Below are 18,877 nucleotides of genomic sequence, written 5' to 3' on the forward strand. Positions count from 1 at the left end.
AGATGTAATGCTCCTTAGGGTAGAAGAATGGCCCTTACTAGTGAGCAGGTGATGTCAGTTTCAACTAAGAACTCAGACGAGCTCAAATTAGGCCAAAGTGATTAGGATCTACAGCTTGGAAGGCTTTGATTACCATCAAAGATAAGGCAAATCCTTACCTTCTTGAAGACGTCAGGTAATGAGATAGGGCATAAATATGAGAATAAACATCTAATGAACCCTGGACATTCAAATATTTCTTTGGTTCTATTGTGACTCACTCAAAAGCTGAAAACTTGCTGGATATCACATGAATGCTTTAAGTGAACTGAAAAAGGCACAGAAAGTATTTCTCTCATATTTTGGGTGAATATACTTTTTATTACTATCCTTGATCTAAAGATGTTGCTGTTAAAGACAAATGTGGACCACCTAAGCTAATGGTTCATATGAGGTCTGCTTTGGTGTGCAAATTAAAATATCATCTTCATAAACAAACTCTGTTCAGAAGATGATGGAAGAAAAATTTTTTATTTATCCTGTTGACATGGATTCACCCTAACCAGTTTGGCTCAGTGGATAGAGTGTCAGCCTGCGGACTCAAGGGTCCCAGGTTCAATTCCAGTCAAGGGCATGTACCTTGGTTGTGGGCACATCCCCAGTAGGGGGTGTACAGGAAGCAGCTGATCAATGTTTCTCATCAATGTTTCTAACTCTCTATCCCTCTCCTTGCCTCTCTGTAAAAAATCAATAAAATCTATTAAATAAATAAAAAAAAAAGCTCTGCTTGGGCTCTCTGTGGGAAAAAGAACCATCAACAAAGCTGTTAGTGAATTTGTTTAAAAAAAATTATGGATTCATTTATGCTGTTGAGGTTTATTCAGTGAGCAAGAGTGCCTCTAACAACAACAATATATCTTCGTAACAACCGAAGGCTCCACCAGACCGGAAGTCAGTGCTGGGTTGCCATGGTGACCCAGCAGTGACTGGGGTGCTGCGGATGCCCCAACTCAGCACTGACTGCCTAGGGCAGTGGTCAGCAAACTCATTAGTCAACAGAGCCAAATATCAACAGTACAATGATTGAAATTTATTTTGAGAGCCAAATTTTTTAAACTTAAACTATATAGGTAGGTACATTGTTATTAACTTAATTAGGGTACTCCTAAGCTGGCCTTTGCTAAAATCGTCCTCAACCTAAGGGGTCAACCTCAGCAAACGTACCCCCACTTCTTCTAATGCCACTTCTTCAAAATAGACTTGCCCAGGCCAAAAACCGACTTCTGCACATGGGGCACGAAGTTTCAATCGCACTGTACGTGTGTGCCCGCATGTGGTATTTTGTGGAAGAGCCACACTCAAGGGGCCAAAGAGTTGCATGTGGCTTGCGAGCCGCGGTTTGCCAACCACTGGCTTAGGGGGCTGCATATCAGGCCTGGAGAGAGGCCTGCAGAGAGAGAGGCAGGGTTTGATCTGTAGCCTCTGTGGCAGCCATTGATCAGAACTTGCCTCTCTTTCTCTCCAGGCCTGGCCAACAGCCATGCCTCCATTTTTCTCCAGGCCTCCACCGGGGCTGCTGATCAGCCCCGCCTTTCTGATCAGGCCCCATTGATAGGCCCAGAGACACTGACTGGCATAGAAACTGACCAATCAGGACCAAATTTGCCAGCAGAAGAGGACAGTTGGGGGTGATATCAGGCCTTCAGGGGAGGGCAGTTGGGAGCAAGATCAGGCCAGCAGGGGAGGGCAGTTAGGGGTGATCAGGCAGGCAGAGGCAGTTAGGGGTGATCAGGACAGCAAGGGAGGGCAGTTAGGGGTGATCAGGCAGGCAGGCAGAGGGGTTATGGGAAATCAGGTAGGCAGGCAGGTGAGTGATTAGGGACCAGTGGTCCCAGATTATGAGAGTGGTGTCCAATCGCCAGTTTACATCCCCTGAATATGTAAACCGGTGGTTGGACATCCCCCGAGGGGTCCCCGATTGGAGTGGGTGTAGGCTGTGCTGAGGGAACTCCACCTACATGGATGAATTTCGTGCACTAGGCCTCTAGTATATATATTTAAAGAATAAAAACATTAAAAATAAAAAGAGTGCCTCTAACATTCTCTTTTCCATTTGTCACTATTTCTAATTGAAATCAAATTGGTGGTGTCCTAAACATCCAGTCCCAATATGCCATAAAGTTGGTCCAGGAAATTAGAGATCAACAGGTAATAATGTGATAACTTAGTACTTTGTGAGAGACAAAAAAAGAAAATCCTCAATTTTCTTCTTCAAGAAAAAACATGTATTTGGGGAGGGAGGCTAAAGAAACTTATTTTCTTCCTCTAAATATTAGCAGTTAACTTTTTGAACAGGGTCATGATTTCATGGAGAGAGAGAGAGAGAGAGAGGTTCCTAAGTACCTGTTGATTATAGTTACATCCATGATGCAGGTGCAACTATGCAATTGTTTTCTTATTTAGGAAGTAATTCTCAGTATCTTGTGTTCTTATATAGATCAATGAGCACTGGGGTGGCAAGTGAAATGAAATTTTTAACAGGGTGTAGGCAATAATTGTTACTTATAGAATATGAATTTTCAACAGAAATGGCTGAGTGTTGGGCCAAGAAGTAAAGAGTGTTGGTCACTAAAATATAGGGTATTAATATCTTTTAATTGAGTGAAATCCTGGTCCATGCAGCTGCCTAACACTTTAAGTCTAACATTATTTTAATATAATGGCAGGAATGCATAACTCAGAGTTTCACTGAGACAGAATCTACTGTGTCTAAATTCACAGACTGGGAAGAGTAAAGGCATTATAATTGTTCTCTCTATTATACATTTTCTATCTTTTTATCACCCGCCTGAACAGCCAGTCAGGTGCTCAAGTTGAAGATGGTAAGCTAATGGCAGAGTGCCCATGGTCAATATGCCCCAACCTGAAAAATAGAAGCATTTATTCCTGACCTAGAAATAAAGAATTCCCAAACCCTTCAGTTTGGGCAGAGTTCAGATAAAAGATGAGAATCCATACAATGGCCTCTAAAGTCCAGAACTTTAATTTCTAATATATATCTTCACCACAAGGCCAAATCCATAATAGCCAGCCTCAGAAAAATCTGACATTTGTTAAAAATGGTAATGAAGACTTTATTCAAGACTATTTTAATAGGGGAGTGATATTAAATTCAACTCCAAATATAGGAAATAAAGCTGGGGATTTTCAGCCAATGAGCAGAGTGAGGATGTAAAATGGGTAAGAAGGGGCATTAAGGGTAGGGGAATTCTTACTAAATTAGCCTAACGGTGTTCTTTCTAACAGCAGGACAAGGACTGGGTCAAATGTTATCTTTCACTTAGATCTCACATTTTTCAAATCAAATTTTGCTGATCGAGTATAGAAAAGATAACATTTTATTTAGACTGGTGAAACCAGGGCTTTAAAAAGTCCAGCTAGCCCTAACCAGTTTGGCTCAGTGGATAGAGCGTCAGCCTGCGGACTGAAAGGTCCCAGGTTCGATTCTGGTCAAGGGCATGTATGTTGGTTGCGGGCACATCCCCAGTAGGAGGTGTGCAGGAGGCAGCTGATCGATGTTTCTCTCCCATCGATATTTCTAACTCTCTATCCCTCTCCCTTCCTCTCTGTAAAAAATCAATAAAATATATTTAAAAAAAAAAAAAGTCCAGCCAAAGTTTGTTTAAGGAGGGAGTCTTTGTCAATATCCAGCTAAAATGAACATTCTTAGCGCTGAGAGAAAGATCACTGATTTTTAAAACCAAAATGTCTAGATAATATTTTGGAAAAGTCCATACATTTAGTATAAACCAGCAATTTTCAGCCAGTGTGCTGCAAGAATTTTAAAAACATTCAATACCTGACTGCTTAGTCAGGGATACTGACCTCTTTTCCTTCAGATTGTCAAATTAAAAATTACAACAGCCAACATAACAATAGCCATCCAGCGTAAATGAGTCAAAATTATACCCTCCCCCTTTATTTTTGTCAGACAGGCAAAACATATATATTTTTGGTGTGCTGCAGAATTTTAGTAATTAGGTTATATTTGCCATGCATTTAAAAATGTTGAAAATTATTGGTATAAGATATACTATAATAACAAGAAATGCACAAAACTGAAAGTTTCAGAACTGCTTTTATGTGTGTGTATTAGAGGTAGAATTAAATAAAAGTTACAATTACTTGGTTTATTTGCAGAACTCTTCTGTACTATCTGGAACAAATCTGAAATGCTAAGATCAAAGCCTCTTTGTTGCTGATTTTAAGAAAGGACTCTGTTGAAGTTACAGCTTGCTTCTAGTCACTAATGTCTCTGTAATGCCTTCTGGTGTGTAAAAGCAATTAAATAAAATTTGTCCTCTGCATGTTTTGATAATGTTATAATTATTTAAATGTTATATTATTTGCAAATCTATTATACATGATACTATAAAAAAAAGTCACCTCCATACATTTCTTACAATTCTAGGTAAAGAAACTAAATTTAGAAAATAAAATATCTTGCTTCAGCTTTTTTATATTAAAACTAAAAATTCATTGAAGAGATTAGAACAGTCTTTCTATTTATATATTTATTAAACCTATTAAGACTCTAACTCTCAGTACTAGCACTAGATAAATTATGAAAAAGATGTATAAACTCAAAGAATTTATTCAGTGTGAGAATGATATTAATAAACATCAAGTTTAAATTATATTAATGTTAAAAAGGACATTGAAAGAGGAAAAACTTGTAAATATTGAATGAGTCAGTAGTCCAGTGTCTGTGTTATCTCGTTTTATCTTTTGACCCTGAGATTGATGGCTTTTCATTATTATTATCAACTAGTCATGTGCCTCTTTTTATATTAATATTTTAAAATTTATTTTTAGACGATTTTATTAGCATCTACTATTTTTTTTATATTTTATTGAATTTTTTTTTTTTTACAGAGAGGAAGGGAGAGGATAGTTAGAAGCATTGATGAGAGAGAAACATCGATCAGCTGCCTCCTGTACACCCCTCACTGGGGATATGCCCACAACCAAGGTACATGCCCTTGACCGGGATCGAACCCGGAACCCTTCAGTCTGCAGGCCAACTCTCTCTCTCTGCTGAGCCAAACCAGTCAGGACAGCATCTAATATTTTATAAATATTACTAAGTAATATTTTGGTTCCTTACTACTTGAAAACCCAAATGAAATAAAGCTAAATAGAGAGAAAACCAAATTAGCGGCATAGGTAAACACCGGAAATTGCTGCCTTGCACAACCACTTCAAAAATACAACTAAAAGACAAAACGGACATCATCCAGAACCACAGGAAGGCTGGCTGAGTGGAAATTTTACAACTAGAAGGAAAGAGAAAAGCACATTGAGACTCAGAGGAGGTGCAGAAGTAAAGTGCAGAGGTACGGAGGCGCACGCGGAAAGGGCTGGCAGCTGAGGACACTGCGCAAATGGAATGGGCTGGAAAATGAGGATATGGTTGGCTTTTTCAATCGGGAGGGAGTCTCCAGCTCCTGACTGCTCTGAACTCCAGTTCAGGGCGGTTCTCTGGGGACCCAGACTCATACAGGGAGAACCTGGACTGTCTGGCATTGGTCGGAACTCAAGAGCGGCTTTCTCTCAGACATACTTGCAGCGATTACCGGGATACTGAGAAGCCGGGCCTCTTAGGGCAGGACTGAGGAGCAGCCATAGCTGCTTGCTCCGCCCTATGGATCCCCTGAGACCCCGCCCCATCCAAGCTGTGCTCAGAGGCTTTTACATATGAAAGGCCTGGCCCTTTGCAATCTGAAAATTACCTAACAAATGGCAGCTGTGTTAGAGAAACCCAGAACTTCCAAAAGAAGGCCCAAGGCCCCACAGCAGCTTGCATTGCTTCACAGCTGGGCTCTTGCTGGGTAGCCTCAGGAAGAGGCTAAATTAACACCTCCTTAGAGATCCAAGAGCCAGTGTACCCAGTGGTCAGAGTGGGACCATCCAGATTACAACTCCTCAGATCCATAAAGGACACACTCAGGGGGCAGACTCAGTGAGCACCAAAGCCCCACTGAAGCAAGTCTTGCCCCAGAAGGGTGTCTCTAGCACAGAAGTTCTCCCACTGCAGAGACACAGCTGATTCTCACAGCCAATTGGCCTGGAGGTCAAGTCCTCCCAGTGATACCTACAACAATCAAGGCTTAACTATAACAAAACTGTGCACAAAGCCCACAAAGGGGTGCACCAAGAGTTTCCACCTCAGGTAATTGGGGAGGCTGAGCCACTGGGCCCTATAGGACACTTAGCACAGAAAACCACTCCATCGACACAGGGAAGCATAAAAAATGTGGAGACAAAGAAACACGTCAAAAATGACAGAAATGGAGGAAAGCAAACTACTGGGTATAGAGTTCAAAACCACACTTTTAAGGTTTTTCAAGAATGCTCTAGAAACCACAGATAAACTTAGTGAGAGCCTCAAGAAATCTAGTGAGACCCTCAAGGTTATGAAAAAGGACCAACTAGAAATTAAGCATACACTGACTGAAATAAAGAATATTATACAGAGTTCCAACAGCAGACTAGAAGACCGCAAGAATCAAGTCAAAGATTTGAAATACCAAGAAGCAACAAACACCCAACCGGAAAAACAAAAAGAAAAAAGAATCCAAAAATATGAAGATAGTGTAAGGACCCTTGGGACAACTTCAAAGGTATCAACATCTGAATTATGGGGGTGCCAGAAGAAGAGAGAGAACAAGATATTGAAAACCTATTTGAAGAAATAATGACAGAAAAATGCCCCTACCTGATGAATGAAATAGACTTACAAGTCCAGGAAGCACAGAGAACCCCAAACAAAAGGACCACACCAAGACACATCATAATTAAAATGCCAAGAGCAAAAGATAAAGAGAGAATCTTAAAAGCAGCAAGAGAAAGAAAGTCAGTTACCTACAAGGGAGTACCCATACGACTGTCAGCTGATTTCTCAACAGAAACTATGCTGGCCAGAAGGGAGTGGCAAGAAATATTCAAAGTGATGAATACCAAGAACCTACAAACCAAGATTACTTTACCCAGCAAAGCTATCATTCAGAATTGAAGGTCAGATAAAGAGCTTCACAGATAAGAAAAAGCTAAAGGAGTTCATCACCACCAAACCAGTATTATATGAAATGCTGAAAGGTATCCTTTAAGAAGAGGAAGAAGAAGAAAAAGGTGAAGATACAAATTATGAACAACAATTACACATCTATCAACAAGTGAATCTAAAAATCAAGTGAATAAATAATCTGATGAACAGAATAAACTGGTGAATATAATAGAATCAGGGACATAGAAAGGGAATGGACTGACTATTCTTGGGGAGGGAAAGGGGTGTGGGGGTTGCGGGAAGAGACTGGACAAAAATTGTACACCTATGGATGAGGGCAGTGGGGGCATTGTAAGGGCAGAGGGTGGTGTGGGAACCGGGTGGGGGGAGCTATTATGGGGAAAAAGACGATAACTGTAATAATCTGAACAATAATGATTTAATTTAAAAAAAAGAAATAAAACTAAATAAAATAATGCTCTTATGTATTTAATTAGTTTTTTTTTCCAGAATCCAAAATTATTTCATTAGTTCAAAACATGCTTACATTGATAGGCTACAGCTTTAGTGAAAAAAAAAATTCAATAGGTACTTAAGTTTCTATGTTTAATAATTTAATCTTTCATATGTATCTCATCATATGTGAACTCAGCATATAACACACACACATTCTTTGTGGATCCCAGAGATGATTCAAAGTGGTTTCTTTGACATGTCCTTGGTGCCTCTCAGTGATACACACATTTTAAATCCAAATACATCTATACTCCATCAGCATAATTTGACTTGAAAAACATGAGATCTAAGTGAAATATAGCATTTTATTCCGCTTCATCTTCATTTTATAGAATAATATATTTCTTTAAAAATATAAGATCATGAGTTGTAACAAATCGCATACAACATATCATTCTACTCCATATAGAATTCTTTTTTCTTATTATTTTCAAAGACGACCATTGGCCTCTACCTAAGTACATCCCATTCTAGAAATCTCATCTCTCAACTAGAGTCTTCCATGGTCAGAAATGATTCTTAATATTCAGTCAAATTCTACCTTCACATGCTATTTTTATTGTTGAAGCTAGAATGAAAGTTAAAAAATAGTTTAAAGAAAATTAAATGAAATAGGAGTAGAGTTCTGGGCCAGTGCCTGGCACCAAAAATGTTACCTAGTTATTATCATCAGAATCATTGAAAAAGCTTCAAAAGAATTATCTCCATGAGTGTGATGATATATTAAATATAAGTGAAAGTGACATTGCTAGATGGGATTATTAGAGTAAGTTTTACTTAGAATAAAGAGACAGAAGTCAATATATCTATGATTTATGATATTATATAATACTTTTCTTAATTAAGAATAACCCTTGAATGTTTAAGAACATAACATTGATTTAAAAAATCAAGTCTTACTGGAAACTGTGAGATTCAAGAAAAAATAACATATATAAACACTGAACTGTAGCCAATAAATTTGTTTCTTATATGTGTAGAGGCTTATAATTCTGAATATACTTTACATATCTACTGGGATTGAACAAATAAATACAGAAATGATGGAGAGTGGGAGCTAGCAGTTACAGAAAGCTTAGAATGAACTCCATGGAAATGGGTGTATGGGAAGTCTTTATTATTTTTGCAACTAGTCTGTAGGTCTAAAATTATTTTAAAATAAAAAATTTAATCACTCAGAGAACATTTGTATAATAAAATAAGAAGATAAACAGAAAACTGTCAATTTCAGATTTGGATAGAACAGGTTTTATTTTGATAACATATGTTGGCTTTCACAATTTTCCCACTATATTGAAAGATTGTTTCCTATTTCCAAAGTGCATAGAACACATCATATTTGCTTCAGAAGGGAAGGATAAAGTGATTGGTCTTAAAGACTTTGAATAAACTTTATAACCAATGACTGTAAGAATTAAATAGGACAGTAGCACTGAAAGTGCTATGAAGATATGAGGTATGTAAGAAACAAAATAAATGAGGGTGGTTAAATAGAAGTCTGAAAACAAAATTGAGTTTAACGCTTGCCTGGGGAGAAAAAATAGATACAGGACAAAAAGGGAGGAATAAGATTATATGTATTAGGAGAATTCAAAACAAAACTAGAATGAGTTAGCACCTCACACTCATTAGAATGTTGTTGTTGTTGTTTTTAACTCCCAGGAAGTAACAAGTTTTGTGCTAATAGGAATGTAAAATGGTAGCTTCACTGTAGAAAATATATGGCAGTTCCTCAAAACAATGAGAATTACAATATAATCCAGCAAACTCACTTGTAGATATAAACCAAAAGAATTGAAAGCAGAGCCTGAAAAAGACATTTGTACATTCGTATTTATAGCAGCATTATTCACAATAGCCAAAAAGTAAAAGCAGTCCAAGTGTTTGACAATGGGTAAATGGAGAAAGAAAATGTGATATATACATACACTGTAATATTATTCAGCCTTAAAAGTAAGAAAATTCTGACACATGCTACAACATGGATGAACCTTGAGACATTATGCTAAGTGCAATACGATAGTCTCAAATGAATAAATATTGTATAATTCCACATATATGAGGTATACAGAGTAGTCAAATTCATAGAGACAGAAGTTAGAATGCTTGCCAGGTGTGAGGGAAAGGGTGAAGAAGCAGTTATTATTAAATGGGCACAGAGTTTCCGTTTTTAAAGCTGAAGAAGTTCTGGAGATGAATAGTGAGAAAGGTTGTACAGCATTGTGAATGTGATTAATGTCAGTGAACTGTACATTAAAAATTGTTAAAATAGAGAAGGAGGCAAGATGGCTGCAGCTAGCAGGAGGCTGAGTGCCCTTGCTCCCAGCCAGGGACTGGATTTACACTAAGACCACGCAATCAACTTGAAAAAAACAAGAGAGCCCTAACCGGTTTGGCTCAGTGGATAGAGCATCGGCCTGCGGACTGAAGAGTCCCAGGTTCAATTCCAGTCAAGGGCACGTACTTTGGTTGCAGGCACATCCCCAGTGGGGAGTGTGCAGGAGGCAGCTGATCGATGTTTCTCTGTCATCGATGTTTCTAACTCTCTATCCTTCTCCCTTCCTCTCTGTAAAAAATCAATAAAATATATATTTTAAAAAAAGAAAAAGAAACAAACAAGAGAAATGTAGCTGATTGGACAAATTCTATCTAAGGAGCACTGAAGAAACAACATACTGTGGGGTAAGGGAAGGGGAGTCGTGGAAAGGGGAGCTCCCTTGGAACTGAAACTACACTGAGAGGCCCTAGTTATATTAGCTGCAAAGCTCCCTCCCCTTGAGAGTGTGGGCTTCCACCCCACGCAGGAATCCCAAACCAAGAGCAGCAAAGCCTGGAAGATGAACCTGCAGGCAGAGGGAAGCAGGGGCATTCTGTTTGCCTGGGAGGCTGGGACCACACATTCCCAGGGAAGGCTTGCACCTATGGTTAACAGCCCCAGCCTGGGAAGTTCGCCTGGGCTATGACTGCTGGAAAGGCTGTGCTGCTGTTTGCAAAAAAGGGGCCTGGAACCTGCACCCAGCAGTGACTTGGAGGGACCAGCAATGTGAAGAGATCTGAGTCTTGCATGGAGCTGATTTTGTGACCCCTCCTGCTTGGACCTGTGGTGCAAGGTACCTGGGCCTTGCAGAGCCAGGATTTTAGGTCTATATCCCCCAGGGAAGACCCCTATTGGGGAGACAGAGGAATGAGAGCTAGGCTTTATGACTGCATTATGAGAAGGCTAATCCAAGCTCCCTATGAGGTCAGCCAGCTACTCTTGGGAAGGAGAGAGAGAGCTGTTTTCCCCTCTTGCAGTCTGGGAACAGCACCCTTAATAGGAGCCAGTTTGGATCAGCTGTTAAGACCCAGATACCCTCATAGGGTGAAGTTCAGTGGGGGACAGGAGAACAACTCAGAGCAGTACAATCCAAATATAAGACCCTCAGGAGCTATTGTCTGGGGCCAGGAGGGTGAGCAACATTCTCCACAAGAGACTCTTTTGATCAATCCCACTGAGCCCAGGGTATCTGAAGCTACTCCTGTAGAAAAGGCACCTCAGCAGAGCTTTAATATTATCCTATATAATAAAGAGCTAATATGCAAATGGTCATCACACCCTCATGCCATCACGCTGTAATGGCTCAGACACTCAACACTGGGGAGGGAGGAATGGGGACCTGCCAGCCTGTGGCCTGGAAGAGGGACAATCTGCCCACCCCACAGTCCTGAGCACCAGCAGGTGGGGCTGTGGCCCAGGAGAGGGACAAGCCACCCGCCCTGCAATCCTGGGTGCCAGTGACTGCGCCTACACCTGTGCCTGTGGCCCGGCCCAGGAGAGGGACAAGCCGCATGCCCCATGGTCCTGGGAGCCAGCAGCTGGGGCTGCAGGCCGGGAGAGAGACAAGCTGCCCACCCTGCAGTCCCGGGCACCAGTGGCTGCGGCCTGGGAGAAGCTGCCTGCCCACGGTCCCCTGCGGCTGCAGCCAGCCTGGGCAAAGCTGGCCCGGGTCTTGGGTGCCTGCAGCTGGCCAGAAGGAGAGAAGCCCAGGTCCCAGGTGAGCTGCGACTGGCCAAAGGAGGGAATCCTGGGTCTCGGGTACAGGGTGAGGCAGAGGTGGTTAGGGGCGATTAGGCCAGCAGGGGAGCAGTTAGGGGCTATCAGGCAGGCAGGCAGAGGTGGTTAGGGGCAATCAGGCAGGCAGGCAAGCAGTTAGGAGCCAGCAGTCCCAGATTGCGAGAGGCAGTCGGACATCCCCCGAGGGATCCCGGATTGGAGAGGGTGCAGGCTGGGCTGAAGGACCCCCCCTCCCCCACACAAATTTTGTGCACTGGGCCTCTATTTTGTATATAATCTTTAGTACAACCAGCAGTGACTGTGAGAGGCCCTCCCTCCCCTGATGCAACATTGTGCAGAGAGCCAGAGGGGCTGGTCTATATACCTAGTGGGGGAAGAAAGAGAGATCAGAATTCCCTACTTCTCTTCCATCTCAAGTGTACTGATAGCACCCTGCCCCCAACCTGAGAACCAACTAAATCTGCTCCCTTATGCTATGACCCTAGCCAAAGGAAAATGAAAGGGGCTAGAAATCTGTGCAATTATAGCTCTGTCTGACAGGGCAGAGAACAAGGACATCTAGCCAGTTAGAGCCTGGGCAGAAGCCCTGGCCAAGGGCAGCTGACTGTGCAGAAAGATTGAAGTGTCAAGAAAGGCTGATTTTTGTATTTGTTTTTTTATCCCCTCTGACTTCGAGTGGAAACAAGGGAGTGCCAGGAAGCCAGCTGGAGCTGAGGTGTTGCAACAGTTTCTCCTGGGTGGGTTTCTGTCTGGGAGACAGAGTGGTGATCACTGGGCCCTTCAGCAACATTACAATGAAGCAGATCCAAGCTTCCCAGTGAGTACAGCCAGTGCAGCCCTGGGAAAAAGAAGAAGTGTCCACTCCTCTCCTACAGTTTACAGGTATTACCGCCAACACCAGTCTGCTTAAACCATCCTGGCCTAGCTCTGGATACTCCCACAAACAAAGATGTGTGGGGGAAGAAAGAGCAATTCAGAGCAATGACAAAGGGCAAGACCCAATGCAGACTCAGTCTCTGGGCTTCAGAAATCCCACCCACCAGTCTGTTTGGGGCTCTGACCTAACCACGTTCCAAAAGTTGAATGCAGTAGGCACCAAAATATACAGAACCGAAATCTACTTTTTTTCTTTTATTTATTTAATATTATTTTGTTTAATTAAATTATATAAGCTCTTTATTTTTTTAGATTTCACTTTATTTCTGCTTCTTTATTTCCCTCTCGTATCCCTTTTTTCTCTTTCCTTTTCCCCGTCTATTTTTTTCTTTCTCTTTGCTTTTGTTAATTTATTTTATGTTTTTCTCTTCCTAACCCATATGTTAACTTATTCATTATTATTACCATTTTAAACTATTATTTCACATATATATTTCTCTTCTTTTATTCTATTCTTATTTCTTCTTTCTTCTCTCCACCTTCTTTTTTTCACATTCTCCTCATTCATTTCCTTCTTTCTGCTCTAATTCTTTTAGTCTATTGTATTGTAGTATTCCTTTTTATTTCCTTTTGTTCCTCTTATCTTATTCTTTTTTTGATAGTGGGATTGTTTTGGTTCTTGTTATTAGTTTTAATTGTGTGTGTGTGTGTGTGTTTTCTTGTTTTATGTTTGGTCCTGTTTTGTTTGACTTATTATAACAGCACCTGTATAACAGGTGCCATAAGGTGGTTTGGGTTGAGCCTCATAGTCAGCCAGCCCAAGGAATGAGCACACGTAAAAAAGGGAAAACAGCCTCAAGAGCCAGTAAAAACAGGAGGGGCCGCATAACCTATGTAAGCACCCAGCTCAGAAGATCAAGGAGACTACACCAATGGGTCCCATAAGACACCCTACTACAGGAGCGCAGCCCACCAGCACTGGGATTCATAGCATATCTAACTAATAAATAGATACAAGCATGAAGAGGCAGCCAAAAGGGAGAGACAAAGAAACAAGCCCCAAATGAAAGAACAAGAGAATTCTCCAGAAGAGCTAAATCAAATGGAGATAAGCAGTTTATCAGAGATAGAGTTCAGAGTAATGATTATACAGATGCTCAAAAGCATAAAAAAAGACATAGAAACTGAGAAATACAACCAGTCAGAAATAAAGAATGACATAGCGAAAATAAAGAATATACTGGAATGAATAATTAGCAGATTAGAAAGGGAAGAGGATCAAATCATCAAATTAGAAGATATGGTAGAAAAAATCAATCAATCAGAGGATCAAAAAGAAAAAAAAATAAGAGGACAGATTAAGGGAGCTATGGGACAACATGAAATGTAACTGCATCTGCATCAAGTATCGGAAGGAGAAGAAAGTGAGCAAGAGATAGAGAACCTGTTTGAAGAAATAATGGCAGAAAACTTCCCTAAACTGGTGAAGGAAAAAGTCAGACAATTTCAGGACACACAGAGTCCCAAGTAAAAAGAATCCAAATAGTCCTATGCCAAGACACATCATAATTAAAATGCAAAGATTAAAGACAAACAGAGAACCTTAAAGGCAGCAAATGAAAAGCAATTCATTACCTACAAAGGAGCTCACATAAGGCTGATAGCTGATCTCTCAACAGAAAGTCACAAAAAAATCAACAAGAAAACAGAGACCTTAAATCACACACTAGATCAAATTGACTTAATTGACATTTACAGAATATTTCACCCCAAAACTGCTCAATATACGTTTGTCTCAAGTGCACATGGGATATTCTCAAAGATAGACCACATGTTAGGACACAAACTAAGTCTCTACAAGTTTAAGAAGATTGAAATCATATCAAGCATCTTCTTAGATCACAATGGCATGAAGCTACAAAACGAGTACAATAAAAACACTCAAAAACATTCAAACGCATGGAGGCTAAACAGCATGTTATTAAATAATAAGTGGGTTACCAATAAGACTAAGGAAGAAATTAAAAAAATCTCCTGGAAATAAGAATGAACACACAACAACCCAAAATCTATGTGAGACAGCACAAACAGTCCTGAGAGAGAAGTTTGTAGCACTACAGACCTACCTCAAAAACAAACAGCCCTAACTGGTTTGGTTCAGTTGATAGAGCGTCAGCCTGTGGACTGAAAGGTCCCAGGTTCGATTCCTGCCAAGGGAATGTATCACGGTTGCAGGCACATCCCCAGTAGGAGGTGTACAAGAGGCAGCTGATTGATTTTTCTCTCCCATCGATGTTTCTAACTCTCTATCCCTCTCCCTTCCTCTCAGTAAAAAATCAATAAAATATATTTTTAAAAAAACTAAGACAATCTCTAATAAATGATCTAGCCATACAATTAAAAGAACTAGAAAGAGAAGAATAAGAAAATCCTAAACTAAGTAGATATAAGAAAATCATAAAGATCAGAGCATAAATAAATGACTTAGAGTTTGAAAAAAAAACAACACAAAAAATTAATGAAACCAAGAGCTGGTTCTTTGAAAAAAATAAACAAGATTGAAGGACCTTTAGCCAAACTCATCAAGAAACCAAGAAAGGACTCAAATAAATAAAATTATAAAGGAACAAGGTGAAGTAAAAACCGATACCACAGAATTACAAAGGATTATAAAAAATACTATGAACAATACATGCCAACAAATTGGGCAATCTAGGTGAAAGAGATGAATTCCTAGACACATTATAATCTTCCAAAACTCAAAAACAAAGAATTAGAAAACCTAAATGAAAATTATTAACTATGTGATTGAAACAATAATAATAATAAAAAAAAACTCAAGCAAACAAAAATCTTGATCAAGATGGCTTCACAGAAGAATGTTAGGAAACATTTAAAGAAGAACACCTTACCTCCTCAAACTATTCCAAAAAAATCAAGAGAAAGACATACTTTGAAGCTCTTTTTATGGGGTCAGAATTATCCTTATTCCAAAACCAAATAAAGACAATACAAAGAAAGAAAATTATAGGCCAATGTCCCTAATGAACATACATGCTGAAATCAATAAATTATTAGCAAATCAGATCAAGCAATTTATTAAAAAGGTCATATACCATGGCCATGGGAGGTTTATTCCAGTGATATGAGGCTGGTACAATATTTGTAATTCAATAAATGTGACATCACATAAAACAATGAAGGTTAAAAATCACATGATCATATCAATAGATACAGAAAAGGCATTAGACAAAATCCAGCACCAATTTTTTATAAAAAAAATCTCAGCAAAGTGGGAATAGAAGGATCATACCTCAACAAAATGAAGGCCATGTATGACAAACCTACAACCAACATCACACTCAATGGGTAAAAACTAAAGGCGTTTCCGTAAGAACAGGAGCAAGTCATATCTGCTTTCACCGCTCTTACACAACATACTACTGAAAATGCTAGCCACAGTGATCAGACAAGAAAAAAAAATGAAAGGCATCCAACTTGGAAAGGAGGGTGTAAAATGTCATTATTAGTAGATGACATGATTTTGTACATAGAAAACCTTAAAGATTGCATTAAAAAACTATAAGAATAAATGAATTCAGTAAAGTAGCAGGATACAAAAGTCATTGGACCATAAAAATCCTATAAGAAAATATAGGCAGCAAAATCTCAGACATCTCACACAGCAAAATTGTCACCAATACATCTCCTAGGGCAAAAGAAACAAAGGAAAAAATAAACAAAAGAGACTACATCAAACTAAAAAGCTTCTGCACAGCAAAGAAACCAGCATTCAAATGAAAAGGGAGCCCACTTAATGGGAGAACATATTTGCCAATGATACATCTGAAAAGGGGTTAATTTCCAAAATATACAAAAACTCATACAACTCAACAAAACAAAGCAAACAATCCAATTTTAAAATGGGTAAAGGACCTAAATAGGACATACAGATGGCCAAGAGACATGTGAAAAAATACTCAACATCACCTCACACATGGCAGAATGGCTACTACCATCAATAAATCAACAAACAAGTGCTAGTGAGGATGTAGAGAAAAGGAAACCCTAGTACACTACTGGTGGGAATGCAGACTGGTGCAGCCACTATGGAAAACAGTGTGGAGTTTCCTGAAAAAATTAAAAACGGAACTGCTGTTTGACCCAGTGATCAATTTCTGGGAATATATTCTAAGAATCACAAAACATGAATCAGAAAGAATATATGCACCTCTTTGTTCATAAGAGCATTATTTACAATAGCTAAGATCTGGAAATATCTGGCATGCCCATCAGATGAGTGGATAAGAAAGCTGTGGTACATTTATACAATGGAATACTGTGTAGCTATAAAAACAAGGATCTCTTACCCTTGAGACAGCATGGAGGCACCCTGAGATTACTATGTTAAGCAAAATAAACTAGTTAGAGAAAGACAAATATCACATGATCTCACTTTTATGTGGAATCTAGTGAACAAAATAAACTAATGAAGTCAATAAATCCAGAGGTATGGAAGCATGGAACAGTCTGACGAATCTTGAAGGGAAGGGGTGAAGGGGTGGGGAAAGAGATGAACCAAAAAACTTATATGTGTACATGCATTGCCCATGATTGCAGACAGTGGTGTGGTGAAGGCTTGGGGTGAGGTAGTAACTGTGTGGAGGGAGGCATTGAGAGAAAAAAGAGGGAACATCTGTAATACTCTCAACAATAAAGACTAAAAATAGGCAGAGTAAGAGGTTAACAATAATAATAAAACAGAACAATTATAAGAGTAAACTGTAATAAAAGTTAAAAATGGTTATAATATTTTATGCTATGAATATTTACTCAATAAAAATGATTTACATTGTTTTCTCAGTTATAACTTTTCAGGGATATTGTGCTGTTTCATTTGTTTGGAGACCAGATCTAGCAAGAATAAGCTTTGAAAATATTCTGAGGAGTAAAGACTAAAGCTTGGAGAAGAGTTTATGAAGTTGTTTTGCAATAGAAATAGACTTCAAAGTCACATTCATGACAAAAATATAACATTTTATATTTCAGTCACCTAATTTTAGCAACTTATATTCTTTAATTTTAATTATATATAAAATTTAAAAACAAGCCCGAGTTGGTTTGGCTCAGTGGATAGAGCATCGGCCTGCGGACCAAAGGGTCCCAGGTTTGATTCCGGTCAAGGGCACATGCCCGGCATAGCAGGCTCAATCCCAAGTAGGGGATGTGTAGGAGGCAGCCAATCAATAATTCTCTCTCATCATTGGTGTTTCTATCTTTCTCTCCCTTTCCCTTCCTCACTGAAATCAATAAAAAATATTTAAAAACAATATCATCAATAAACTAATATAAATTCAGAAGTATTGCTGGATTTTCTACTTACATTTATTGGTTTTACATTTTTATTGATATACAACATCCTATTAGTTTCAGGTGTACATCATAATGATTCAATATTTATATGCATTACAAAATGATCCCCATGATATCTCTAGTTACCATCTGTCACCATACAAAATTATCACAATATCATTAACTATATTCCCTATGCTGTACATCACATCCCCATTATTTTATAACATCCAGTTATTTTATAACTGGAAGTTTGTACATCATAAATGCCTTTACCTAAATTACCTGCATCTACTCCCACCATCTCCCTTCTCTGTTAACCACAAGTATCCTGTATCTATGAGTGCATTACTGTTTAATTTTGTTTGTTTGCTTGTTGTTAGAGTATTCATTCCTTAATCCTGCTCCACTATGCCAACTGTTGGGTCCGAGCCCCTCTGCCAAGGACTGGACCCCCTTGGATGCCTGATATTTGACAGAGAAGACATGAGAAGTCATGGGCATATAAGACAGTCTTTATTGTAGCCCAAGTAGCCATTGCTATGACAGGAGCTATTAGACAAAGCAGTTCTTCAAAGTAAAGTCCCAGTACAGTAGCCGTACACTGGCTAGGTAACGATATATATTTGCTACAAAGTAGCGGTAACCTCCAACATAGGCTCTATACAGGAACAATCCTTAGAGCTACAGCCTCACTAAGCAGCCACATACTGCCAGCTGGTCAGTGGCAACTTTAATACCAACTTAGACATAAGAGGCTTCTTTCCAAATAGTGACCTCACTATTTGGGTTACAGAAGGGCACGCTTGCGAAAGTGTGTACAGTCAGATTACTGTGTCCTTGCTTCTTGCACCTGCATATAGCAAAGTAACCTTGAACACCCTGATTAAAATTCCCATGCTAAGTGGCCTTGAACATCAGCGTACTCTGAACAGGGTTCCTACACTCTAATTCAGCAGTCGCCAACTGGTGGTCCGTGGACCACTGGTGGTCCGTGAGGTCCGAAAGGTTGGCGACCGCTGCTCTAATTGGCC

Source organism: Myotis nattereri (genome assembly GCF_964212035.1).
Source record: "Myotis nattereri genome assembly, chromosome: 1".
NCBI classification, from domain to species: Eukaryota; Metazoa; Chordata; class Mammalia; order Chiroptera; family Vespertilionidae; genus Myotis; species Myotis nattereri.